The sequence below is a fragment of the Onychomys torridus genome, chromosome 4 (genome assembly GCF_903995425.1).
Source record: "Onychomys torridus chromosome 4, mOncTor1.1, whole genome shotgun sequence".
Lineage (NCBI taxonomy): Eukaryota > Metazoa > Chordata > Mammalia > Rodentia > Cricetidae > Onychomys > Onychomys torridus.
The window spans coordinates 126943020-126970588 of NC_050446.1; the positions used below are offsets into that span (position 1 = coordinate 126943020).

At 52.5% G+C, this 27569-nt stretch overlaps 1 protein-coding gene across 5 annotated transcripts in view; it reads right to left on the reverse strand.

Annotated features, from left to right (window-relative positions):
- Nfatc2 (nuclear factor of activated T cells 2) overlaps nt 1–27569 on the reverse strand; it is a 128853-nt gene that overhangs the window by 60819 nt on the left and 40465 nt on the right. The gene's annotated exons all lie outside the window — the stretch shown is intronic.

Consider the following 27569-nt stretch of genomic DNA (forward strand, 5'->3'; position numbering starts at 1 on the left):
CACCCCCACCTCTGTTCCTATATTTGCAAATTGAAGAGCCTATGACCAGGGACAAGTTCCATTGAACTTCAGCAGGATCTCCTGTCACTCTCCATCCAAAACAAAACAAAACAAAAGGCTCTGGGGTGATGGCCTAGCATGACCCCCAGCGGCACACATGCACTATCACAATAGATGTGACCTGGAGTCACCTGAGAAGGGAGAGTCATGAAGGGTTGTCCAGGTCTAATCAGCCTGTGGGCAAGTCTGTGGAGATTATCTTTATCGTCCATTGCTGTAGGAGGACTCAGCCTCCTGCGGGCACCACCATTCCCTAGGCAGGTGATTGTGGACTATGTAAGAAAGCTGGGTAAGCGCGAGCCTGTGAACCAGCAAACAGTGGTCCTCCAAGGTTTCTGCTCCAACCAAGTTCCTGCCCTGGCTTCCTTCAATAATGGGCAGGAGTGTTTTATCACAGCAACAGAGTAAGACTGGAAGAGCCCCCAGGTCCCACCCCAGCATATTTTAAATGTCCACTGGCCACATGTGGCTAGCAGCCACCAGAGTGGACAGTGTGATTATCAATTTCCATCCATCTTTCCAGAGCATTCTATTGAATGGTATAGGAACCAGGGCTTCCATGCCCCTGCTCGAAGCCACACAGAGACAGGCTGGGCATGTGAGCCAAGCTGGAGGATGGCCTGTCTGCAGGGCTGACGCCCGCAGCATTGACAGGAGTGGCAGCCTCAATGGTGGAGTCCAAGTCAAAGCCACTTTTATCTGAAGATCACCCACCACTCTCGGGTGGTGCAGATCAAACAGAGGGAAGGCCGCACTGAGAGGAGACTGTGTTCTTGTCATGAGCGATTTGCGTGGGGACCCGAGATAAGTGTATTTCCTAATTGGCTTCCCTGGTTCATCAGAGGTGGTAAACACGGCCCACAATGCCAGCAGAAAGGCGGGCAGGGCGGCAATGAGTGTTACTGCTGGCTGCCTCCTCCTCCCGTGACTAAAGCAAAACTCCCCAGCGAGGGACACATGGGGAACAGCTGGAGGACGTGTGCTAATCAAGGCCAGCCACTCCATCCCCCCCCCCTTGTTGGCACTCCAAACCACGCCATCGCATGCCCTCTCATTTACCAAGCCGCCATCCCATTGCCTCTGATTTGGGCGGCTGTCAACACATGGCTTGCCTCTTCTGGTCTCTCAGAGAGTGGTTGAGTAATCTTTTAAAAATGCAAATCAGATCCGGGCACACACACACACCCCTTACAACCCTCCCAGGACTTCCTGTGGCCTCAGACTAAAGTCTCAACTTAGCTGCCGCTGCCTGTAGTCACCAAATTCCCCCAAACCCAGCCTCAGCCCAGCTTCTGCCTTCCCTTTACATCCTTTCTTTCCAGGCTTTTCATTCCTCCATTAGCCTCAACACACCCAGTTCATTCTGACCTCAGGGCCTTTGCACAGTCTCTGTCTGGATGCAAGTTTTCACCTCTTTTCCAGATAAAGCACAAGTTGTACCTATGCCCGGGGCTCATTCAGCCTTATGAGAAGCAACCACCAAATGCCCAGGAATTTCAGAAGCCAGTTGGCACCATGTGTGTCTCTAGCTCGACAGGAAGAATTTCACAACAAAACTGGCATATGCTAAATAGAAAGTCATGTATGTGCATGCGTGCATGTGGTGTGTGTGTGTGTGTGTGTGTGTGTGTGTGTGTGTGTGTGTGTGTGTGTCTCACACATATGAGCCTGTGTTGCACAGCAGTGGGGACCTCAGACACCCTGTTCTGATGGCTGGCAAATGTGTGTTGGTGGAGCTTTCATCTTTAGCAATGACATGGCAGCTCACGGTGCCACCTCCCTCGTGGCAAATATGGCAAGCAGAGGCTCACACACCGTGTCTCTACTGAAGTGGGCCAGTCATCACCTACTTTGGAAATGAAGAAACTAAGGCTTGCTAAGTTCGTTCAATGCACCCAGTCAACAGAGCCAGCCTGGGAGTCCACACTCTGGCTGCACAGCTGCCTCCTCACCAGCCAAACTCTCTGCACAGTGGCTTCTGGGAGTTTCACTCTCTCACGGAAGGCTCCAACAGGGGAAACGCACGCTGGCGCCAGCGACATCGGTTGTGAGCGTCTTGTTTAATGAGAGGAGGTGGGAAGGCAGTGGAGGGAGATGAAGGAGAAGGCAAGGGAGCGAGGCAGCCAGAGGGGCCAAGTGGCTGCTCCGTGAGAGAGAGGCAGCTGAGCCAGGCACAGACACTATCGCCATGATGCCTGCACTCAGGAGGCGGAGGGGATGGGGATCGAAACCTTGAGGCGAGCCTGGCTGCCTAGAGACATTAAAAAAAAAAAGAGGCCGGGATGATGGCTCAGTTGGTAAAGTGCCTGTGTGCAGGCATGAGAGGCTGAGTCCATTCCCCAACACCATGTGCAGCATCACACATGTGTAATCACAGCCAGGGAGGCAGAGACAGGAGGATCCTGGGACTCACCGGCTAGCCACTATAACTGAATCGGTGACCTTCGGGTTCAGGAGAGACCCTGTCACAAAAGAAACAAGAATGGGGAGCAACTGAGGATAACCCAGTGTTGACCCATGTACACACACAGATGTACCCTTCCTTCCACACATACAAGAGATAGAGCCCTCTCCTTTCAGGAAGCTGTGAACATCTCCAGGAATGGAAAGAAGCCCTCAGGCTGAGCTGGGACCCTTGGTGGCAGGGAGGCCTGTTACAAAAGACAGAGCAGGGCATTCCATAACATCAAAATCACATGGGTGTCAATCCCAGCCAACTTCTTAGGTCCTATGAGACTCTAGAATAATAGCTCAATGCTCATGTTTGTGAGGGGCGTGTTTGCTCCCCACACTCCTTCTGAAGGTCCCGGACTCACACAGGTGCCATGAATTGATAATTCCTGGATTCATTAGAGGATGGTATTAATGGCTCAATTACAGACCCCAACAGAGGAGCCACAAAACAGGCAGGAGAGCCAACCACGAACAAGGCCAAATGTGGGACTCTCACCCCTGACACCCCAAGGTGGCTCAACAGCCCCATGCATGGGGCCACGTCAAGAGGAGTCACCAGGCAAGAAACAGTCTGCCTTTCATGAGAATATAACCCCCTTCCCTCAGAGGTGCTCAGGGCCCTTCTGTCCCCATAGCTCGTCTTGGAGCAGCGGTCTTCCCACCAACTCTCCGTAGGTCTGAGAAGAGTGGCGTGTGGCCACTCACCCCCTTCTCCCAACAGGGAGTAATTGGGGGCTCACAAACCCAAGTTCATCTTTTCAGACAATGTTTCCAACTCCTTGTTGCCTTCATCACAGGGAGGCCTTCATCACATAGTTCTACAGTGGTGAGGTCTCATGGTGGCCTGGGGCAGCAAGGCCACCTCTAACTTGTTAGCTGGAAAGCTCTAGTGGCCTTGTAGGGGATGGAGGCTCCACTCGCTGCAGCTAACACTTCTACCGTGCGTCACACCCCAGGGACTACCAGCTCTGGGATGGAGTGTGTCTGTGCTCACTCCTCAAGGGTTTTAGTGTGTGGGCAACACATGCCTGTGCTGCAGCCTAGGCAGCCTATTATGTGGCTTCATAATACATTTTCCCGTTAAAATGATAGGACCAGCAAGCTGCAGGTGAAGGCACTCGGGGTCAATAGGCTACCCCTCCCTCACCTTGTCACTCAGCTACTTGGCAATCAGATCGAAGGAGGGAGGGTTTTCAGAATCTGGACTGTCCTCCACCTGTTCCCGGTAGCAGCTCCTGAGTGAGCCAGCCCTCCTCAACCCAAGGAAACCAAGCATTGCCCTGGATGATGGTCACTGCATGTGCCTGCAGGAGCTGTTGTGGGGCAGTGGCTAGAGCAGGTGAAGATGGTGATGAGGGACCTCCCCACAGTCCCGGGGAGCAGAAGCCATGTGTGTGTGTGTGGGGGGGGGGGTGTCTTCCACTACTACACAGCAAAACTGGGTCTCATATAATCCAGGCTGGCTATGCAGCTGAGGCTGGCTTTGAACTCTTGATCCTCCTTTCTCTATCTGCCAAGTGCTGGGAGGGCAGGCATGTACCACCACACCCAGCCTCTTGGCAACTTTAAAATCTACAGTGTTTTATCAGTCATTCGCTACTCTGTTCAGCAGTCTGGAGCATTTCCCTCTTGCCTAGCTGGAGATGTGTGCCCTCCTGGGCCGTTCTCCTGGGTATACAGATCCACATTTGGGGGTTGTGTTTTACATATCATTTCATCTAATGATACAGCATTACCATTCTCTCTCGGCACTGGATCTTGTTTCATGAGGCACCAAATGGCTGTGTAGAGTAGCTACCTCCTAACAGGCTAGTTAGAGAAAATGAAGTGTCTGTGAAGGGCAGATACATTGGGGATACCGACCCCACTGGGTCCCCAGCTCAGGGGCATAGTGTGTGCAGAGCCAGGGTGCAGCTGGAACCTGCACTTTACCATTGCTGTCCTGTATCAAGAGAGGATGAGAGCACACACCGCCAGCCTGAGGAAAGATCCATGCTCAAGTCCAAAGTGCGCCCCCCCACCCCATCAAGGGTTGCTTTTGCAGAACCATCGAGCTGAGATGGTGCAGCCGGCGCTGGCGGACAATCGAGGACCACATCTGTGCTGGGAGCTGGGTGACTCAACCCTGAAGCGTGGGGTTGGTTTTCAAACTGGCAACCAGCCAAAGGGACTGGTTTGAATTTGCTTCAAATCAAACGTGAACAACGTTAAGTAGCGTTTTTGTGTGTGTGTTGAATCGGGCCTATTAGGAAAATGGTATCGCCCTCAGAGCTCACACGCAGGGGGAGAGGCCCCTGGGTAGTTCTATTGCCGTTCTCAGCCACAGGGCATGTGGGCAGGAGATTTTTACCAATACAGACAGACCCCAGTTCTGAGCTTCAGTTTGGAAATGGAAGATGAAGCTCTTATCTGCCATCCTAACCCAACTCCACCCTCAGCTCCCATACACACACTGGAGCAGGCGACAAGCACACACACACACACACACACACACACACACACACACGCACGCACGCACGCACGCACGCACGCACACGCGCACACACACGCACACGCACATGCGCACACACATGCATTCACGCGCACACGCACGCACACATACATGCACACGTGCACACACACGTGCACACATGCGTGCACAGACACACACACACACACACACACACACACACACACACACACACCAGGCACGCATCCTTCTACCTCCCAACAAGCCTGCATGCTCAATTAGTGAACACTACTACTGGTTCAATCAAGCCTCTTCTGCCTCACTACCATTGGATATTCAATGACCTCAGAATCCTGCCCATCTGGTTTCCTAAATGCCACTCAAATCTGCCACCTGGTTCTCCAGTCAAAGAAGCTGCCTGGCCACCTTCCTTTCATCTCAGCCACTACATGTGGCTAGACTGCCTTCCTCTCCCTTTGGCCAGAGCCTACTGTTCTGGAGACCCCTTGACTCCCACTCCCATTGAACACCAAAGTCCTAGGCTGAGGAGACCCACAATCTTGCTGCATATAAGCATGAGGACCTAAGTGTGATACCAAGAATTCACTATTAAAAAAAAAAATTCAGGTGCAGTGATGAGTGCTGGAGAGGCAGAGACGGGCAGATCCCCAGAATGCTCCAGGGCCAGTTCTCTTAGCTTAATCAGCAAGCTCCGGGCCAATGAAAGACCCTGTCTCCAAACAGTAAGGTGGATAGATGACTCCTGAGGGATATCACTTCATTTTGCCCTCAGGCTTAAATGTTCACCTGCCCTCAGAGGAACTCGCGCACGTGCGCACACATACCACATATACACACATATACGCATACGGAGGTGGGGAGAGGCACAGTCTTCATTGTGATTCAGGGTTGTGGGACCTTCCTCCTCCCATCCTCTCTCCTTCACCACAGCCATAGTGACCTTGGAACAAGCCAGGCACACTCCCGCCCAGGACCTCCGTGGTAACCTCGCCCTCTGCTGGGATGGCTGCTCCTATTGGCACAGGACTGTCCTTCACTGCTCTCCACCTCACCCCATAGGGCACCACACCCTCGGCACTCTCTACCCACCTGCTTGGCGTCACCTCACCCACCACCCACTACATGTCACCACTTCACAAGGCAGGGTGTGTTCATTTCATCTCCCTGCCTCCCCCACTAGGAGGGTGTCTCCAAGCTTAGCTGTCTTGTCTGATCCTCCACAGCATGTTCACCCCTCAGAGGTCAGGTGTGAGCAGGGTAGCAGGACGGGAGAGGTGGTGGCCAGTGATGGCTGCTTCCCCTGCCCTTCCTTTTCCATAAACAAGAACTTGCCTGGCCACGGCTACCATTGTGTCCCACAATGCATCTCACTCAGCATGGACAGGACCAGGCTGGTTGGACAGCTGGTACCTGCCCTACCCTGTTCCCAGCAAGGGTGACAGCATGATCAGAGAACAATGAAAACAGGAACCATGTCCTCCCCAGTCCACAGTGGGTGCCACAGACCATGGACATGCTGAAGCTGGCAGGGGAGCCCAGGGACTGGTGACCCCAGGAAGGGATCCATTTTGAAATCAGGCCAGGAGTGTGAAAAGGAGAATGAGATAGTCCGCATGGGCTTGAAAACAGTCCACGTCAGTTTCTCTTCATATGCTAAATTAAGAGTCGAGTCATTGTACATTTCTCACACTAGCGGAAATTAGAAGCAGATTCCAGTGCACAGTGAGCTTAGGCGGGGGCTGGAGGCTGAGTTGTCGAGATTTGCTTCCAATCACCACGTCCACAGTCAGTGGAGACCCTGAGCAGGGCATGTGGGTCTCCCAGGGCTGGAGCCAGAGGCTGCTCCCTTGTCCCCCAGCACATAGCTCCCAGGGGCTCTGGATATAGCCCCAGGTTGGGAGGGGGTACCTCTACATTGTCCTCCAGACCCCTCCTGGCCAGCCATCCTCCAGGCCGAAAGGTGACTTATTCTGCAAGCCTTCTGGAAACCAGCCTCTAGCCAGGTACCCTTGGGTTTGTGCTGTTGGGAAGCCAAACCATGTTTTCCCGGCTGCTGTTTGTGTCTGTACCTCCCTTCGCATAGAGCCCATGGGGGTCCATAAAGCATTGGCTTGTGGGTAGCCATCCAGATCAGTTTGCTACCAAGCACCTGGCTGCCAAAGTGTTGAGGCCAGAAAGCCAGTTTCCTTCTCCTGGCCTCAGTTTCTTCATCTGTGAGTATGGCTGAAAGGGAGCTCAAGGAAGAGCTGGTGAGGTCTGTGGGAAGCTACTTCTGAGAGGCCACATAGGTGATGTTCTGCTCAAATTCCTCCTCCAGCGAGGGGTGGGAGACTGCCAGTTATCAAAGTTCATCTTCTCTGATCTCTGTAAACTTGAAGATCATCTCTTAGTTCTAAAATGCAGTGTTCATCAGGTGCATTTGGAAGAAGATCCGGGACCTGCATGCAGCCTACAGAAGAAAGCCCATATGACCCAGTCTTGACTGCTATCCTTGGCTTCAGCTCCCCATGTCCTGGTCCAGCCACAAGGCTTCTTTGAGGCTCCTTCAACGGGTTTCTCCTACCTTGGGGCCTTTCCACATAATCTTCCCAGAGCCTGGTGTATTCTCCCTCTGTGTCTTTCCATGGCTGGCTCCACCCCTTTTCTCCATCCTTCAGGATCCACCCATAGGCAGAGATTCCTCACTTCCTTTCTGTTGCTGTGATAAAACCCTCTGACTGAAAGCAACACGGGAGGAAATCATTCATTGGCTTCCATATTCCACCACCAGCGGAAGACAAGGAAGGGACCCAAAGGTAGGTCTCTACTTCACCCATTGCATCTGTCTGAGGAACTCACTCACAGCCAAGGAAGTACAGTGGAAACCATGAAGGATGTTGCTTGCTGACTCACAGTCCTGCTTCTGCTCAGGAGTCCAGGACACCTACCTAGGGAATGGTGTCACCCACAGTGGACAGAGTTCTCCTACATCAATTAACCTTCAAGGCAATATCCAGCAGATACACCCACAGGCCAGTCTGATCTAGACAATTCCTCAACAGAAGCTCTCCCCTTGGTGACTCTAAGCTGTGTCTATTACCAGTTAAAGCTAGCAGGAGCACAGGGCCTTCTCCGGGAAGACTGACTAAATCAGAGGGTGTTGGCATCTCACAGCTTAGTCCCCTCCTGACAGCACCAATTGCTAATCATGCATTAATTCACTTCCCTGGATAGAGGCTTGTCCATCTCTAGGCCTCAGCGCCTTGGGTAGCAACTGGCACATGGAGATGTGCACTAGGCAACTGCTAAGTGACTGAGCAGATGGATCCTATGTGGAGCCATGCACCAGGACTGTGGTGGCTATTCTTGACTAATACAGGGAGTGACTCATCTTCCCAAAGCCCTGAGAAAAGAGGCTTATTCACGTCTGGGAGAGTCCCCACGTTTGCAGACTCTCTAAATTCCCTGTTATTCGGGCCAGTCTGCAGGAATGTGTCTCCCGGTGAAAGAGACGTATCATACCAAGCCAATGACACCAGGAGTCAGGAGAGGAGTCAAGCTTGAGACTGGAAAAATGAAGTTTACAACCTTGAGCCTGAGTTGAAGAGACAGCAATTTGGCAGCCCCATGGAAGCGGTGAGGGAAAAAGGAAGCCAAGTTATGCCCGTGGCCCATGTGGTCACCAGAAAGCCAGATAGGCGGGGGTGCACCCTTCAAATGCAGCTCTCTGCTGGTCTCTTGTGCAGGCCTGACATTGAAGGGCAACCATCCACATAGGCTGCCTGGGCTCTGAGAAGCCAAGAAGAATGCATCCCAAGAGGGGAAACTGAGGAATGAGAAGAGCTTTCATAAAATCCACAAAAGCCAGGCATGGTGGCCCACGCCACTCTGGGAAGCCAAGACAGTTCAAAACCGACCCGAGCTACATAGCAAGACCCTTTCTCAATCTCTTCCCCTTCAAAGAGACAAAAAGAACACCATGCAATTATCTGAGCATGCTCTAATGAGAAGAGCTGAGTACCTGCAGGGTATCCTGTGCCAGCTCTATACCTCCCACCCTAATGACATAGCCCCCCCCCCCAACTCCACATAAATGCTTCACCAAAGACGGGACATCTGGGCGAGCCATAAGAGCTGGCCTATCATCTTTCATTGCAACGAAAGCTGGAAGATTCCTCCTGAGCTGCTGGAGTAGCAGAGGGTAGGACTTGTGAAATGCAAGCCAAGGCTGAACTGGCTGGCACCCCCTCCCTACACTAAGGTGAGCTGTCCCCCACCCTTGCTCCCTGCTCCCACCAAATGACCAGGCAGGTCTCTCTGGAGCAGGACCAAGAATTCTGACTCATTTTTGCCACAGGAGGGGGAAAAAAAAGGCAGACGTGGTGTGTAACTTTCTGTACTCTATTTTGGGATTTTAAGATCCAATTTCTTGGGTTGCAAAGGGTGGGTTTTTGGAGGGCTCTGCACAGGGCACCGCTCCTCTCTGGAGCTGGCTAGACAGGCATAGACGCTTGTGTTGCAGACCTGGCAAGGCGGAGCCACTGGAAGATCAACAGATCGCATCAGCCTGGAACAAGGAGCTAGTTCTTATACGGCCCTGTGGCCTGGCACTCATTCTCCAGGGATGGAGGCTGGGGTCTGGCCGATGTGAGTCACTGCTCCACTGGAGGCAGCTCAGTTCATTCACTCCTTCCTTCATTCAGCAGAGGCAGGCAGAGAGAGAAAGGACAGCTGCAATGTGGGTGATTCACACAGTGGCGGGACACTGTGGGGTGGAAGGCACTTCGGTCCACTTCTCGCTGAGATGCTTGGGGCTCTGTAGCCTGGGAAGTTCATGGCCAAGGGGCTGTCAAGTCCCATCTCTTGTTGTTAACCCTCTGCAGAAGGTGATGGGCAACCGAGCAAGGGGAGACAGGGAAAGGGCTTGCTTCCCACAGGTACCCACTACAGAAATCACTCACCTACTCCTAAGAGATCTGCATGAATCCCTGAAGGAGGAATCCCTTCATCAAAGAGTTATCTCGCAACAGCATAGCATTGAAGATCCAGCGTTCATCATGGAGCTTTGAGGAGTGCATTAAAGCCGGGCAGATGCCGACAGCAGATTATCACAGCCACATTCAGGGCCTGGAAAGACTTCTCGGCCCCATTACTGGGAACCAACCACCCTCTGTTTGTGGGGTGCAAGTCCAAGTTTGGCAGCATCATGCACTTCTTGACACATAAGGTGCCAATGAGTCTTCCCCAACTGTGATAAACAAAATATCTTGAGATGCTGCCAAATGTCCTTTGGGGGACCAAACCATTGTAGTGAGAGCTCATGTGTGGGGAAAGGTCAGGAGACTCTGCTGAGCAACAGCCATAGTCCACCGACAGGCAGAGCCCTTAGGCTACACTGCCCTCCTTCTCCCTGGCTTGGCTACTCCACCACTCTCACCACCAGCCCCACTGAGCATCTCTCTGTCTCTTTCCATGCCTCCATCCTCAAGAGAGTCTCCTCAGCCTCCAGAGGGATCTTTTTTTTTTTTTTTTTTTTTTTTTTTTTTTTTTTTTTTTTTTTTTAGCTGAGGATCGAACCCAGGGCCTTGCGCTTGCTAGGCAAGCGCTCTACCACTGAGCTAAATCCCCAACCCCTGGAGGGATCTTCTAAAGTGAATGAGAGCATGTGGTTCCCTACTGAAGACTGGCCAATGGCTGTCTTTGAATAGAGAATCCAATTCAAATGCTGTGCCCCGTGAAGCTGGGCTAGTATTGCCTCTCTCTAGGTCTGTCCATTCCTGTTCCTTCTCTGCTCCTCCCAAAGGAAGCCTTATGCATCTCCTGGCTATTTCTAGAACACCCTTGCCCCCCTGCCTCAAGGCCTTTGCACCCACAGTGCCTATTATCAGGAAGATGCCTGCCTGGACCAACCCCAGTCTGATTTCTTGTCATCATTCAAATATCTCCCTATATAAACACATCCCCAGAGGGACTCTCCAAAGGACCGAAGGAGGAAATGCCATTTCATGTTCTCTAAAATTCTGCAATGAATGTACACTTCCCTTCGTCATAAGAAAAATTGAAAAGCAACCCAGGGACCTCATGCGCCCTTGGGCCGCTAACTTTGAGAGCCTCAAATCTTTATCCTGTGGTTCCCCAGTCCCACTTCACCTGCAAAGTTCAGAGAGGAGTGAACCTTCTCCCTGTGGGCTGTGGAGATGAGGAGTGTAGGGCTCAGCTCTGCTTCTTCCTTGACTAACGCACTACACCATGGTGGCCAGAGAGAGATTGTACTCACTGCAGAGAAAGCAGGGGGACTGGATGTACTCCTGTGCACAGGGGAGACCCTCGAAGGTCCCATGGCTGTCCATCACCAGGTTTTTCTCTGAGCCTGTCCTTCTGCATGCTTAACAAGGTCCTCTCTAGACCCTGAACTGTGGAAACCAGTAAAACTTTAGTCTAAAACAAGGCATTGCCATCTGGCCCTTTAAGATCACCCACTATGCTAGCTCTCCCCTCTTACTGTCTGTCCTTTCTAAGAACCTATACTGCTGGCTTTCTTTGCAGATGAAGGTGACTGTGTGACTAGATGAAGCCACTTAGCAGTCGTGCACGGATGACTTGTCAAAGGGCTCCTGAGTGGAAGCTGACCAAGCTTGGGAGTGGAGCCCTCCGCTCTATCTCCCTTGCACTACTTGGAATCCGAGTATGAGGACCACAGCTCCAGCAGTCACTTGGTCCTGTGAGGTAACCATGGGTAGACCAGGACTCCTGACAACCTCACAGTACTTTGGACTACCAGCTCTGGACTTGCTGTCTTCTTGGGCATCTAACCAGCTCTTTGGGGGTTTCTGGTCAATACAGCTAAACCTAAGCCCAGCTGAAAGACACCATGGCAACATGTTCTCAAGGCTGAGGAGGGCTTCCACTTAAAGACACCCAAGGTGCACATAGCATGTGCCTGAGTGCCGTCTCTACACAGGCCAGAGATGCCTGTGCAGATCTGCTCCACAGAGCGCATTTTGTTTCATTTTTTGATTTTGAGAAGGGTCTCATATAGTTCAGGCTGGCCTCAAACTCACTATGTAGCCTATGATGACTCTGAACCCCTGGTCATCCTGCCTCTACCCCCCAAGTACTGTGATTACAGGCATGTGGAACATCACCCGTCGTTTCTCAAGCATGTTAGGTCAGTTCTCTACTAACTGAGCTTCATGCCCACAAGGACTTTTTTAAACTGCTTCCTCTAAAAAGTCAGACCTGAGAGTCCCCCAGAAGGACACTGCCATAAACAGCATCGGATGCCTGTGCCCAGAACCATGGTGGGAAGCCACCCAACTCCTTTGTTGTCTTACTAGAACTCTTCCCACAGCGGAGACGTGGGGAGAAGGTGGCTGTCTGACCCTCACCGGGGCGACAGTGGCACTCACTGGAAATAAAATCCATGCTTACTTTCTGTCTGGTGTCCGAATTGCTTTTTCCTGGTCCTACAGTGCCAAGCCTGGCAGCTTTGTGACGATCTAAAACTCAAGGCAACTAATGTTTGCTGAGCAGCGTCTAGCCAACAGAAGGGCCATGCTGGGGGAAAATGTGTACAGCAGGGGGCAGGGTCTATAATTAACCATAATAACAGCAGCAGCTCGTCACATCCTGAGGGCCTGGTCAAGGCCACCTACCCCAATAGGGACGCTATTAATTTACATTGAGAAGCACGGGACGCAGATTGGGTGGGCAATTTGCCCAAGATCACAAAGCTAGAAAAACAATGACCAGGCTTTGAACCAGACAGGCCCAGCTCCATACCCCATTCAAAAACGGTTACCTTGGCAACAAGGTCAAAGTTCACCTACAAACAGCCAGGACCTCAATTCCCAGATATCAATCTCCAACCATTATGGCCTTTTACTGGGATATTAATTTCAATTTTTAACACTTATTTCCTATTTTTACTTACAGAAACTATTTCAAAAGAAACTTTCTGCTACTACTGTGAACAGCATAACCAATTACAAATCAAAGGTGTCCATAAAACAGGGATGCCAGGACCAGCGAGATGCCTCAGCAGGGAAAGGAGCTTGCAGCTGAGCCTGAAGACCCGAGTTCAAGTCCCAGAACCCAGACGACAGAAGGAGAGAACTGCCTCCTATAAGCTGACCTCTGACTTCCACACATGTGCTGATGCATGTGTGCATTTCCCCAAACATACATACCTATGCACATAGGCACAAAATAAGCAAAAAAGCAACACACTTTTTTTTAAAGCAACGGTAAAGATGTTGTGGATTATAATGGGTAAAAATCTCGACTGATGCACTAACATTGGCTCTACCCAGCTGGTAGAATACCAAGCTGGACATCTGTCTGAGAAGGTGCTGCATTCCGGTGCATCTGGGGTCGTAAGAGCTACATGATGGGAAGCCACTGTTGCCAAGAACACTAAGAAGCCTGCCCAGTTTATGCCGCATGATGGGGTGCTCAGTTAACCTGTGCAGAGAGCCCCAAGGCTCTGCCCCTCAGCTGTGCCTGCAAGAAGAGCAGACACGTGGTCCTCCATGGACTGGGAGGAGCAGTAGGAGGGACCAGAAGAAGAAACGCACCGGACAGAACAGATAATGCTCTTTTCAGAAACTGGTGGGGTATTCCTGCTGGCTAGCTAGTTGGCTGGGGTCTTCCCTGCTGCACGGTGTGTCCATGGGGTGGACACTGGGGGTTGGGGCAGGGGAAGGGCCCCAGGGGGCCGCTGCCTGTGGAGAAGGGGGCCATGGCTGCCACTGCTGTCTGACTGGCTCTGCAGCAGAGAGTTGGTGAAACACAGAAGAGGACTGGAACACATCCAGCCAGGGGACACGGCCTGACTGATGCTCACACAGCCTCTCCCCCTCCTCACAGAGCACGCAGGAGGGACCTTCTAGAGCCTGATCTCTTTCCCATTTACCACATTCGTGCCACTGGTCTTCCCAACACCTGTACCCACCGCCATGCTGGGAGTACTTGACAAAAAAGGCAGGGGGACAGGAAGCAAACACATGCCAGACACGGTGACTCACATCTGCAATCCCAGTATTGAGGCAGAGCGCTGAGACAGGAGGATTGCTGCAAGTTCAAGGACAGCCTGAGCTATAGCACAAGACCCTGTCTGAAAAGATCAGAAAGGTAGCTACTGTTTACCAAGCCATCTGGGCCAGTTCCTTAGAGTCCCCACCCCGGGAGCCCAGGTCTGGCTCTAACTACCCTTCCTGGTGCAGACACAGACTGGTAGATCAGTCCACAGCCCTGAGCATGGGACTGTGAGAGGGTGAGCGTGCGTGAGTGAGCCCTGGCGTGTGGCAGGCGCCGGAGACACAGTCATCCATCACCCTTCTCGTTGAAAAGTGGGAAAATAAACAACAGAACCAGGCTGACCTTGTTAATGAGAACCAAGCTCAAAGCCTAGCACAGAGCCTTCCTCTCCCAGCATTTCCCTTTTCCCTTTTCCGGCTGGGAACCAGCCACGGGCCAAGATAAGGGGCTGTGGTAGCAATAGGGTTTCAAAGGCACCGCTGCTTCCAGCGGCACCCAGAGCCCAAGGGCTGGGCCAGGCGCATGGAAGAACTTTAAACTCACGAAAATCACGCAACCCAGGGAGGAAGCGCCTGGCCAGAGGGTAATCCGCTTCCTTAGGAGGCTTGCTTTTAACTGGCTCCAAGCGGCATCCGCACTGTCAGCCCCCTGTCAAGGCCAAGGAGCACCTTTCATGTTCACACACACACACACACACACACACACACACACACACTCACACACACACATCCCCATCCTCCATGATGCCTAGTGTGCACGGCATTACAGCATCCGTGCTGAGTTTGCAGCCTGGCATTCTGGTCACACAGGATGTGGACCTCTGGTAACCCACTCGCTTTCTCTAAAGTCACTGAATTCATCTGGCCCCAGCTTTGTTACCTTGAAACCAGAAAAGAACCTAATGGGAGCATAGCCCACCCTACATGGTGATCACATGGATGCTCGGGCTCTGTGTCACGTGAGTCCGATGAGGAGAAGCATAGTGTTCTGCTCACAGGGTAACCAGGATTCAATGCAACCGAGTAGACATGGCTTGTAGAACTAATGCCAGCACACCATAGGTGCTCAATAAGTGCTCTCCATCTTCTGTATTACTACTCCTACTCTGCATTGGGCCACTGTGACATCAGTCATGTCAAAGATGTGAAACCGGGAATAAGTCAGAAAAGTGGCTTTGACTTTGCAGATGCGGACCTGAACGTGTCTTGAGGGAATATGCTATTTCTCTCGTCCTCTCGGGGTGAAAGGCCTCTTTACCACTCCAGCAGCTCTTCATCCTGTGAGGATGCCCCACTGCTACAGGCACAACGCAGGCTGTGAAGAGCAGTGGTCACCAGGCCCAATGCCACCAGGAACCAGAAGGCTGTCCCGGCTGCTTCTCCAGAGGAAGGAGTGTCCGAGGCAGGACAGTACTGCTCACACACCATTCTGTCCCTCACACTGACCTCAGCCCCAGCCCCCAGGCAAGAATCTCCCTGCTGTGCAGGATGGAAGGAGGCTAACACAGAGTGGACCCAGGGCACGCTGCATCCTGCTGCTGGCACCTGTCAGGCCTATCTACACCTCAGTTCTGAGGTTTATAGGGCTAGGAAACACCAGCCACACCACTGAACTGCAAGTTCATGGTGCTAACACACACACTGCCTTGTGGACTGCGGGGGTGGTTAGCAGGGGCAACTCCTGGAGAGAATTCCAAGAACTCAGTCATCTTCATGCCTAGAACTACCATCAATTTAAACTCCTCCAAGCCATCAATGTCCCTCAGTGTATCCACCAGCCTTGCTGTAGGCCCTGGCATTCCGACATAGAAGAAGGCCAAGGCCACTGCTCCCTTCGCCCCCAGGATGAGTCCTATGCTACACAACACATTTCTACCATAGCCCAGAGAGGCTGAGGGAGCTGCCCGAGGCACCCAGACAAAGGCAAGTCCAGGCATTGTTGCTGTAGCCGCAGCTCACTCTACGTGCTCAGTTTGGGGATTTTCCTTTTCCTTGGCAGTGGAAATCAACCCCCAGGAGCATCCTCTCTGCTGCTTACTTTTTCATTGAACTACCCATGTGACCTCACTCACCCCATTTCTTCCTCAAGTCACTAGCAAGCTCCCCGCATGCCACTGACCATTGGCAAATGCTTGTCTCACTGAATGAATGTTGCTGCCCCAACCTGGCCTGGGATGAGAAGAGCATGGAATGGACAGAGGGTGGCATCACCATCCTCTGCAGCTTGGCTAGAGTTTGAGGCAAGGTAAAGAGTGTCCCACCAAGAAGCATCACTCCAGCCCAGCTCTGGCCAGGAATGGGAGCTGCCCAAGCCAAGATTCACAGCCAGGTCCCCAGCAAGACATATCAACTTCCTCCTTGGTGGCTGCACTTCCCAAGGCACAGCATCCTACAAAACCACTTCCACACCCAGGGTCCAAGGTCGTGCACCCAGGGCAATCCTGCCCTCAACAGGAACGCTGACAAACCCACTGAACATGGATCCAAACAAAAAACACAGCAGAGAACAAGGCTGCAGCCAAGATGGCCTATGCATGTGAGAGAGCTGCCTTGGGGCATTCCAATCTTTCCCTTCTTTGTTTTTTTTTTTTTTTTTTTTTTTGAAATACACTGTGTAATCCAGGCTGGCCTCAAACTCACAGCAATCCTCCTGCCTCAACCTCCCATGTACTGGATCAGAGTTGAGTGCACCATACAAGCACAATATGAGGCTGCAATGCTTCCTCCCCAAGATTCCTGCTGAAAATCCCTGACCTGGCCCTCACCCTTCTCCTCGGACCCTGCTCACCAGCAATCACGTTCCCTGTGGACAGTTGCTGTGTCCAGACTCATGCTGCCCTGTGCTCACAGAGGAAAAGAGGAGACTAGGGGGGAGCGGGTGCCTCCGAACAGGAAGGAGACATGAGATGGGGCAGCCTGCTTACTTGGTACAATGAACAAGCCTGCTCCCTTGTTTAGAGCCAGGCTTGGGACCCCAACCCGAGCCCAGCCCTAAAAGCGTTAGTTCAAAGTTAAAGTTAGCCACACGCAACATCGGAGCCCCAAGGGGAACTCGGAGCTCAAAGACAATGCTCTCTTTGACTGTGGACCACAAGGGAACACCCACGGCATACTTCTCGATTAAAAAAGGAAAGTGAAAAAGAAGGTCTTCTTCCGTCTTCTTCATCTCGTAAAACTAACTTGTGCATACTCCATGAAGTCACAACTTCTGTTACCCTCAGGCCAGCCCAAGGCACACTGGCCACGGAGATGGGGGCCCTGAAAAGCCTGGGTACGGCCTGGTGACCTGAAGTGCCCTCTGTGAATCATCATTGCTTCCTTCCTCTGCTTCCTTCAGCACAGGAAAGCCACCGAGGGGTGGCCAGCCTCGCACACCCATTGCCCAACACCCAGGGCATGGCACATCTGAGAGGCCAAGGCAAGTGGGGCTCCCCAGGGTCCCAAAGAAACAATGGGGACCCTCACTCTGTGGTTCACACAGCAGATTAAGTAACTCCTATGTGACAGATGGCAGGTGAACGGGAGCAGGATTATGAGTAGAAGGAAGGGCCAGACTGTAAAGAAGTGATACACAAAGACACAGACATTGACGGGGAATGGCGGTTGCTGACAGAGGGAGCAGAGGAGGCAGCCACTGAATGGTGCAGACAAGGAATGGGGCACGTGTCCCCGTCTCTGTATCTAACACCTGCTGGTTGGGTGGTGACATGAAGTCGTACAGCAGCTGAGCAAAGGCTGGGGGACTGGGTCCCTCGGTCTACACTCGTTAAAACACAACAGTTCTGTGCCTCTTAAGCAATCACACAACATGATCACTGCTAGCCTGTCTCCACCTTTGTACCAACCAAAATACCTTTCTCCACATGTCCAGGAGGCATCAGCCAGAGCACTACCTTCACAGTTCACAAAGAGGCAAGACTCCCCCATGACAGTGAACAGGCGTACAGCTGTAAACCCAGTGTCCCGGGCACACTGAGGAATTCCTTGGGCTGCTGGGAACTTTGCTCTTCCAGTGTCATAAAAATCTCTGAAGTGTCACATGGAAACCAAACTCCTATGTCAGCTCCAGAGGTAGGTGAGACCCCCTACCTCCATTCTGATGTCCAAGGCGGACACCACACAAGCAGAACCCTCTGACCTTCACACTGACTCTCCTATTCAACAGTGCTCTCTTTCGAGATAACGGCACCAATTACTCCCTCACCACTCTCCAATTCTACCTAAATGTCACCTTGGCAGGAAGTTGCCAAGTAGCATCCTTACAACCCCACGGTCACCCCCTCCCCCACTTTCTTTTTTCACCCCCTGACAGACTATAGATTGTACATCTCCCTCCATATCTCTCTCTCTCTCTCTCTCTCTCTCTCTCTCTCTCTCTCTCTCTCTCTCTCTCTCTTTCTCTCCCTCTCTCCCCCCTTGCTCTGCTGAAGATAAGATCAGACATCCTTCAGGCTCTGCAAGCCATACTGCATCTGTCAACAGGACTCACCTCTGTCAAAACAGTACCAAAGCTACAATAGATGTTATTTAAACGAGGGGGGATCACTGTGTGCCAATACAACTTTATTTGGAAAGGCAAGTGGGGACCATTCTTGGCTACATGATCTGAAAACTTCTCCTCAAGACACATCTCAGGCTCTGACATGCACATGGGCACCTGGGGACCATAGGCTCTCTCTCAGCAGCCTGCACCTCTACCACGCTCTCGGGGAAAGACTGAGCCCCACCTATTGTGAGCATACAGAGCATCTAGCACAAGACTGGGCACATGCCCGGGACCTAATCAGCACTCACTAAGAGGCAGAAGCTGCTAAGAAATCAGTCCTTGGCCCCACACAGTGGTGAGCTGCTACACTGCACCCACACACCACCCTCTGGTGACCCTGTGTCCCTGTGCTACTTCTCATGGACAAAAGAGCAGACATGTGGTAGAGCAGGTGTAGATGGATGGCTTGGGAACAGGCAGAGGCTATTTTTCCTGAATGTTCCTGGTGCAGGTTTCCAGTGTGGCCTTCATCAAGTGGCATGCAGGCTCTACCGTGATTATCAGAGGCAAAGATGGAATTCCAGTAGAGGCCCAGGAGTCACCAGGACTGTGAAGCCTCCAGGCTTCCTGTCTAGTCCTTTAGACACCTCAGTACTGCCTCTGACAATGATGATAAAGACCACAGACTCAACCTCAGGGCAGGGAATGTTCTAGAAGGTGCAGCCAAGGCCTCTGGAAGAGGAGGCAGCCACCCAGGTTGCAGGGGAGGCTCTGTCTTGTGCAGCATCCTCAGTGCTGAGACTGTCACCGTGGCCATGCAATGCTTCCCTGCAGGCATCAGAGTGGCCTGTGCTTTGCCCTGTGCGATGGACAGGCTCATTCTCTCCGACTAGCTGTTGGGGAAACCGAGGCCACAGAGGCCTGATTCTCCTCCTCACACCACAGTGGGCTGAAATCATTATAGGCAAGTCCCACATGTGTTGAGGCGCAGGTCTGTGGTTACCACTTGAAATCGGGACAGTATACCTTTGGAGAGGTGGGAATTTCAGAGCCAAGCACAGGCTGTATAGAGTCTCCGTGTTCTTTTCCCAGGCCTAGACATGCAGGGAGCATCCTGCCACCCACACCCAGAAGCCTGCATTGCCCTGAGGTTCAGTATTGTCCTACTATGCTGGGTGCTGTTTGTCAAACTTGATGCAAACCTAGACATATCTGGGAAAAGGGACTCTTGAGAAAACGCCTCCATCATATCAGCCTCTGGCCATGTTTGTCTGTGGGGAATTTCCTTGACTAATGGTGGATGTGGGAAGGCCCTGCTCACTGTGGGTGGTACCACCACTGTGCAGGTAGGTGGTCCTGAGTTCTATAAGAAAGCAGTTGAGTAAGCCATGGGGAGCAAGACAGTAAGCAGAACTGATTCATGGCATCTGCTTCAGAGCCTGCCTCCGGGTTTCTGCCCTGAGATCTGTCAACAGTGGACTATATTCTGTGAAATAAAATAATCCCCCACACGCACACCAAGCTGGTTTGGGCCAGTGTTGTATCACAGCAGAATAAACCTAAGGTACCCACCTACACTTGGGAGCAGCTCTGGCCAGGTCACCCAATACAGGCAGAGAAGGAAGCAGGAATCAGGGGGCAGCAACCTCTAACAAGTCTACATCCTAACATCCTGGCAAGGACCAAGTATGATTGGAGTGGACTAGTTTCTTTACTGAACTTTTCAAATACTGAAGCTCTGGAAAATTATTTCTGGGGCTCTACATATTTCTATTTCTTCTTTGTGGCCTAAGAAGATCAGCTCCTGTGCTTCGGAGCTAGACCACCCAGGGTTCAGCTGCGGCTCACCTACTTCCTGTGCAACCTTAGGCAGGTTACCTTACCTCTCTGTGCCTTCAAGGCCTACCTAGAAATACCAAGAGGCTTCTACCCATCTACTCAGGGGAAGGTCTCTGAGCGATGCCCAGCCTTTCTGGTCAAAGATCGTCTCCTCCCCACAGTGTCATCAAGTACCCCGAAAAGGCAGGGGTGAAGCAGAGAGCTGGACGCTAAACCCAGGAAGGCATGTGCAAATACACAGCATCTGGAAGAGGGGGACATCGGCAGCCCCTACCTGTTAGGATGGGTTTCATGTTTTCCCGCGTACAACAAGGAAAACTGAAGACTGGGAACAAAGCCCAGTGACACTGATCCTGCTAACCACACAGGAGGGCCCGGGTTCAAGCTCCGCACCAACAAAGCAGGGGGGTAAGGATCACATGCATGCACACATATGTACATGGTTATACATTCATATGTGTACACATGTGTCTACGCAGGTACATGGACATCCACGCATATGTGTGGGTACATACAAAACATACTATTTCTGTGTTTATGCCCATGTGTATATGCTCACAATCCCTTCCTACCCTACACAGTGGGCGTGGGCACCACCTAGAGCCAAGGTTCCTCATAGGCAAGGTTCCAAATTTAGCATCCTCAAGTTGAGGCTGCATGTCCCCTGACCTCCTGAGGTTGAGTTCTTATCTGAGCCTGGGATGATGACGGCCGTGTCACAACGACCTTTCGAACAAGTGTCTCTCAGAACACAACCTGAGGACAGGCCTCACATCTGTGTCACCGCATGCACCCCAGTATAGGGTGGGGAGAAAACTGCAGACGTCCGTGTGAGAGCCAGCACTGGTAGCTCTATCCTCACAGGACGCCATGGAAGGAAACCGAAGAACATAGCAAGACGTCTGGAGGAGATGTTCTACATGTTCCTGTCCCAGGCCATGTTATCATTTCAGCTCTGCAGGGACCCTGTGAGGACAGTGTTAGTGTCACCCCAAGGAGACCAGCGTCAGCAGAAAAGGCACAGACTCCCGAGAGCTCCCACATCCTCATCTGTAAACACAGTCAATGACAGTTGCTGGGCTAGGGTGAGGCGTGGACAGGGCGTTTGCCAGCTGGGGTGAGGCCCTGGCCCAGCGTGCTGTTCCAGATAAGGAGCTCCATGGGGAAGTCCCCCCACGCTCTACTGATTTCCTCAGTAACAGAGAAGAGAGAGCAATCCTGCCTGAACCAGTGCATAGACATAAGCCCGCGTGGGTCCGCCAGGGGCTCAAAGGGAGCATCCGTGACGCCCATACATCCATGATTGTCCCAGAACCCTTGAGAAGCCATCACGCCCACTGACCTACGCAACCTCAACTGTCCAGTTAGTGAGAGTTGTTGACAGAGCTGGTGCCACCCAAGTCAACTGGGAGCCTCATTCATGGCTCCATTAGAAAACACTGCCTGTTCAGCCCAGGCCTCAGCCCCACACCCACTAAACCCACAGAGCATCTGGAGGCTAGCAGAAGCCAGATGAGGACAGGAAGCTAGATTTGCACATAGGGTCACCATCCTGTGTGTGTGTGTGTGTGTGTGTGTGTGTGTGTGTGTGTGTGTGAGAGAGGGGGGGGGGGGAGGGAGGGAGGGAGGGAGAGAGAGCGAGCTAGCTGCAGGCACCTGAGTGTATGGGTGCACACTCCCCTGTGTACGCGTGCAAAGCGACAGCAGGCCATCAGTTCCTTCTCCATCCCTCTCTACCTCGCTGTCTGGAGACAGCAGCTCCTCACTGGATTGGAAGCTCACCGATTTGGCTGGGCTGGCTGGACAGCAAGCTCTCAGGATCCTTCTGTCCCTGTCCCCAACACTGAGGCTACAGGATGCATGGCTGTCCCCAGCTTTTTACATGGGCACTAGGGATTTGAACTCAGGTCTTTGTGTCTGCAGAACAAGTGCTCTCTCTTACCACTGAGCCATCTCCCCAGCCAATGATCACTACTTAACCAGAGGTCCCTTATGAGGCAGACAGAGGCAAGGGCAGAGCCTGACACCCAACTCCTGGTCCACTGTCCACTACCACAACCAGCAGAACACTCCTGTAAACTGCTGTAGGAGAACCTTCTAGAAATCTGTCCCAACTCACTCATGTCAGCCCCTCCCCCAACTGGCACTCCCACAAGTAACCAGATGCCACTCCATGCTTCTCTCCTAAGCCTAGGTCATTTCAGAGCCATCTGGAAACAGCAGGCACCATGTGGATGACTGACAGGTGAGGAGATTGACAGGTACCACACGGATTACAGATGAAGAGATTGACAAAAGCCAAGTCATAGTAACGGCCAGGCTCTGGGGCTTCTTGGCTCGGGTTTCAAATTCCCTTCACTTCCCAGAGCTTCCTCCTACACCTGCAAACTGGGACTGAGTCTCCTGGTCCTGGTCAGGGTGGAATCTGATCCTGTGTGCGACCATAAACAGTCAGACACAGAGGGCCAAGCAGTGCTCAGAAAGGCCCAGCTGTGTCCACAACCCTGTCTCACTGAATCTGAGGCTCATAGATCCACTAGACAGTCTGTCCAGCAAGCCTTGGGGAGCCTCCTGTCTCTGCCCACCCTGTTTCCCCGTCGGCACTGGAGAACCAACTCAGGTCTTCAGGCTTTTGTGGCAAACACTTGACCAACGAGCCATCTTCCCAGCCTTCACCTGTCTTGTGTGTGTGCATGTGGTACTGAGAGCCAAACTGAGGGCCTCTCCTCCTCCAGGCATGCACCTAACACTGAGCTGCATCCCAGCCCCATGTCCCCACAGCTCTTGACAAAACAAGTCTAAAAGATGAAGCTCCCACCCCCATAAATTATGCCCAGAACCCCAGAGCCAGCAAGAGCTAGAACCCCTGGCCCCACATACCCTGCCCCCTTTCTTCTCCCAGTTAGCCTCACAGCCATAGGTTCCTATCCCACATGTGCACATCCAGCCATCACCAGCGCCTGGCTGACATCAGGCAGGTTGCCTCAGTGCCATGGCCTAGTTTTGTTGTCTGTAAAATGAGTATAGTAATCCTACCACCTATGCTCCAGGGTGTCACCATAGAGTAAATAGGTCACCGAGGAAGCTCACAGTGCTGCTCTTAGGATGACATACATGCTCAGAGAGAGCCTGAGAACCTTGCTTTCTACACTCTCCCTCTGAGAAACAATGGCTCCTCCAACATGCTGGAAGCCTCTATGCTCTGCCTCGACCTGAAATGTCTCACTGGGGACACTTTATCTTCTCAGAGAGACTCAAGGCACAACCCTCCTCCCCTGGGTGTTTTCGGAGGGGAGAAACTGAGCCCACACCACGCTCCATCACCTTGGTGTCTGCAGCAGACTCCACTATCTCCCTCTTCTGCTCACTTTAGGTGTGTCTTCCTGGGGTCACCACAGCCGCAGCAGCCCCCAAGCAGGTCACAGAGCCACAGGCGGCCCACAGATGCCCTTGGCCTGAACTGTGCATTCTATAAAGTTTTGGTTAAACTGCTAATGCCACACAGGGGGATGGGTACAGAGGATAAGGGACAGGACACAGGGGTGGCTTCTAGCAGGGACTCTGTGTTCATATGCTGCCCACCCCACCTTTCCCATCTTTATCTTCTGGTAAAAGGGTTGGGTCAAGTCACATACAAGCTGCCCCCCACATACACAGAAAATAAGGAGGAGTCTGCATGGATGGACAGGATGTCATCACCTTACACGGTCAGACAGCACATAAAGATCTGAGCTACAGTTAGCCCAGCCAGGAAAACGTGCCATGGGCTGCATGTGGGGGTCAGAGGACAGCTTCTGGAAGTTACTCCTCTCCTTCCAACATGTAGGTCTAAGAAACGGAATTCAGGCTATCAGGCTTGGCTGCAAGCCCCTGCCGAGCCATGTCACCAGCCCTCACTTTTCTTTTTATCGGGTCTTTCAATTGGGTCATCTCCGTGGGGGCAGAGCTCAGGCACTTACGAACAAAGAGTCCTCAGCCACCTCAGAGCACGCACCCCCCAGCCTCTTCCTCTTATGAAGTCTCAGTCAGGGGAGCCGCTCTCTCTCCACCCCCACATCCAGGACCCCATGAGCTTCCACAGACGCCAGCACACCAGGTCTAGCCTAACAAATGGCCACCAGCAGGACCCACTTCCTGTCACACATCTAAAAAGGAAGCAGGGAGTCCTGAGCTCACAAACTTATCTGAGAAGACCACATAGGCTGCCTGAGAGGCTCTCTTCCCTACCCTCACCAGGAAGGGAACCCAGCTGACTTCCCTCCCTTCTCCTGCACTGCTTCAGAGTGAGTAACAGGCTGAAATTCAACAGATGACCCTAGAGGCAGCCAGCAATCCGGACACAGTGCTTGCTGGCTTCCCCAGCCTCCTGACAGGAGGAGCCACCTGGACAGGTGCTGGGGGGCTGCTTGTGGCTCACAAAACTGAGACCTGCTGCCTGAGGTGAGGAGACAGAGGGTTATATGACAGGGCCCCATGCTTCCTCCAGAATTCTTGATCTGGAGCCAACAGATGTGCTAGGATTGCACGTGTGCACCACCACGCCACTTATGTAGCGCTGAGCGGGGAACCCAGGGTGTCCTGCCTGCAAGGTGAGCAGTCTACCAAAGGAGACACATCCCCAGCCACAAAGATTCCCAGCTAAAATCTGGTTCCCGTGCTAAAACCCGGGGCCCCCGCATTTCATCATTTCATTTTACAGTGATCACAGTCTATTCAATGATGTTTTAAATAATAATCCACCTAGGAAGGAAGGAAGAAAGAAAGCAGACAACAGCATCCACAAGCTCATGTTGGGCTTTCAAAGTCACAGGCCAGAAGAGGGATGTGACCTTTGGGTGCAGAATGGCAGGCCTCCTCTGGACTTAACATCAAGCCCACTCCCTTTCTGGAACTTTCCATGGCCCAGCCCTAGAATGGGGCGGAAATCCTAGGAGAGCTGGATCTCGGCCCTCTGTGGCCCCTGAGGAGCAGCAGAGCTTCTCCGCTCAGGCCCGAGGCTTCCTCTGTCTCTCTCTTGATCTCAGCCACTATCACATCTGCTCCCATTTCTGAGCCCAGCTTCTCACATGGCCTCCCAGCCACAGCCTCAGCCAAGTGCACTCAGTGGTGGCCAGCGTCAGTCAGAATCTTCAGGGGACCAGGACTTGGGCTCCAGTGATCTGGCCAGAGGGTCAGAGCCAGGACCGCAGGTGATGCAGCGAGGACAGAGTGTTGTCGGCAGGAGGCCTGGGTACCAGCTTTCTCTGTGAGTAGGAAGTCAGGCTGAGCCACCCATGGACAATGCAGAAGGCAAGCAAGACCCTGAAGCAATTAGAACTCCGTCCTTAAACAACAGTGACCTTGAACGAGTTTTGGGACCCCACCCTGACAATGATAAAAACGGAATGTGGCCCCATGCATGGTAAATGCTTCCAAAATGTCCATCATCGTGTTAACTGTCAAATCTGGCTGCTGGGTTTCTGTCACACTCAGAACCCAGAACCTAGCCTGGTCCACAGCAGGTGCTCGGTAAATACACATTACGTGACCAGTGAATGCACGCAGCTCATGCACCAAAGTGTACAGAGCTTCCTCTCAGCTCTTGCTCCACATGGACAGTTAGAACTGAGTCTTACGTGTCTCCTTCCTGGTCCATCTACTAGCAGCAGCCCCTCCCCCCACACCACAGCCTGGACCCTGCCTGCTCTGGCCTCTCCAGTTATACCAGCCTCTTTCTGTTCCTCTCAAGTGCCCTTCCTCCTGGGCTCCTGGGCCCGAGCTGTCCCCAACCCCCAGTGTCCTGTGTCCTTGGCCCCTTCCTCAGAGAACTCCATCAACCTCTGGCCCCTCCACATTCACTCCTGTTTACACACGTCTCCCCCTCACAAAAGAGGCACACAACCCCTTACTCTTCCTGTGTTCAGAGCAAACCCAGAAGCCGGTACAGATGCAGGGTAAGTGCCACAAACGCTTGAGCCACGAATCCACCGGCCCTGGCTTCCAGTCTGGTGTCGGGCATGCTAGAGTAACCCTCCTGTCATCCTCTGCAGTGCCTGGAAGCTGCCTCTGATGGTCTTTCTCCTCATCTTCCTCCAGTGAGTTTCCCTATCAGGACCCAGTCTCCCAGCAACCAGCAGGCTAGGTCCTATCCCCAAACAGGTAAGCCTTGTCAATAATACAGAAGAAAAACAACAACAACAACAATGTAGTCTTAGGTGTGTTGAAATAGCTGGTAACTGAGCAGCCCTCCTGCCACAGAGACTCAAGACGAACTGTGGCCCTGAGGGCAGAGATGCCTATGAGGCAGGCCAGCACATGTTTGCTTGCCTTCCACACCTGGGGCTGGAAATCAGTGAGGAGCCCCAGTTAGCCAACAGGACGGACTTTAGCCTCCCAGCAGCTGGAATCCATGGTCAAGAATGCAGTCTCTCAGGAGCATCAAGGTCTTGGCCAAGAGCTGCACAAGCACAGAGGGTGATGTGATGGGGACAGCCAGGGACTTAAGGACTAGAAGGTCAGCTCTCCGGCTCACTAGGGTGTAGTGACCTACCCATCCTCCAGCGGTCAGGCCTTGGAGTCAGGACATCCTCAGTGCTCCCTCAGTGCTCCCTACCCACTTTGGGGCCAAAGCCCATGCTCATCTGGATCCACTGGAAGCATATTGCCCAGGGTGGACCCCAGGCAGTGAGAAGCAACAGGGGCCTCCCACAGCTGCCCCCTAACCAGCCACTGTGCAGTCACGACACATGTCAGCCAGTACTTGGGCTGACCACCATTAGAGGAAGATACCAAAACCCAGCACACACCAGTCTGTATGGGTGCCATGTCAGTGCAGAAATAACAACACAAGATATAAAGAAGGGGCAGGTGAGCCTCAGGGGCTGGGGACCGAAAGAAACTGTCTCTAGGGCTGCCGGGTCGGAGGGCAGGCTGTGCCGGGGCTTTTCTTTTTTGTTCCCCCTTCTTCTTGGTACATAATGTATTCATTGTCCAGAACAATGGGCTTCATTATGACTTTGTCATGCATGTGTATCAAGTGCTTAGATCAGTCAGGAGTCCTGAACCAGGGGAACACACCCAGTGCCCTCGGGGAGAATTTTACCATTTGGAGGTTCTCTTTGCCTGGTCTCTACACCTGTTTTATAATTTCCAAGGAAGCTTCTTTTTTTTAAAATACAGGGTCCCCTTCTGTAGCCTTGACTGACCTGGAACTCACAGAGATCCACCTGCCTCTGCTTCCTGAACCACCAAGCCTGGCAAAAAT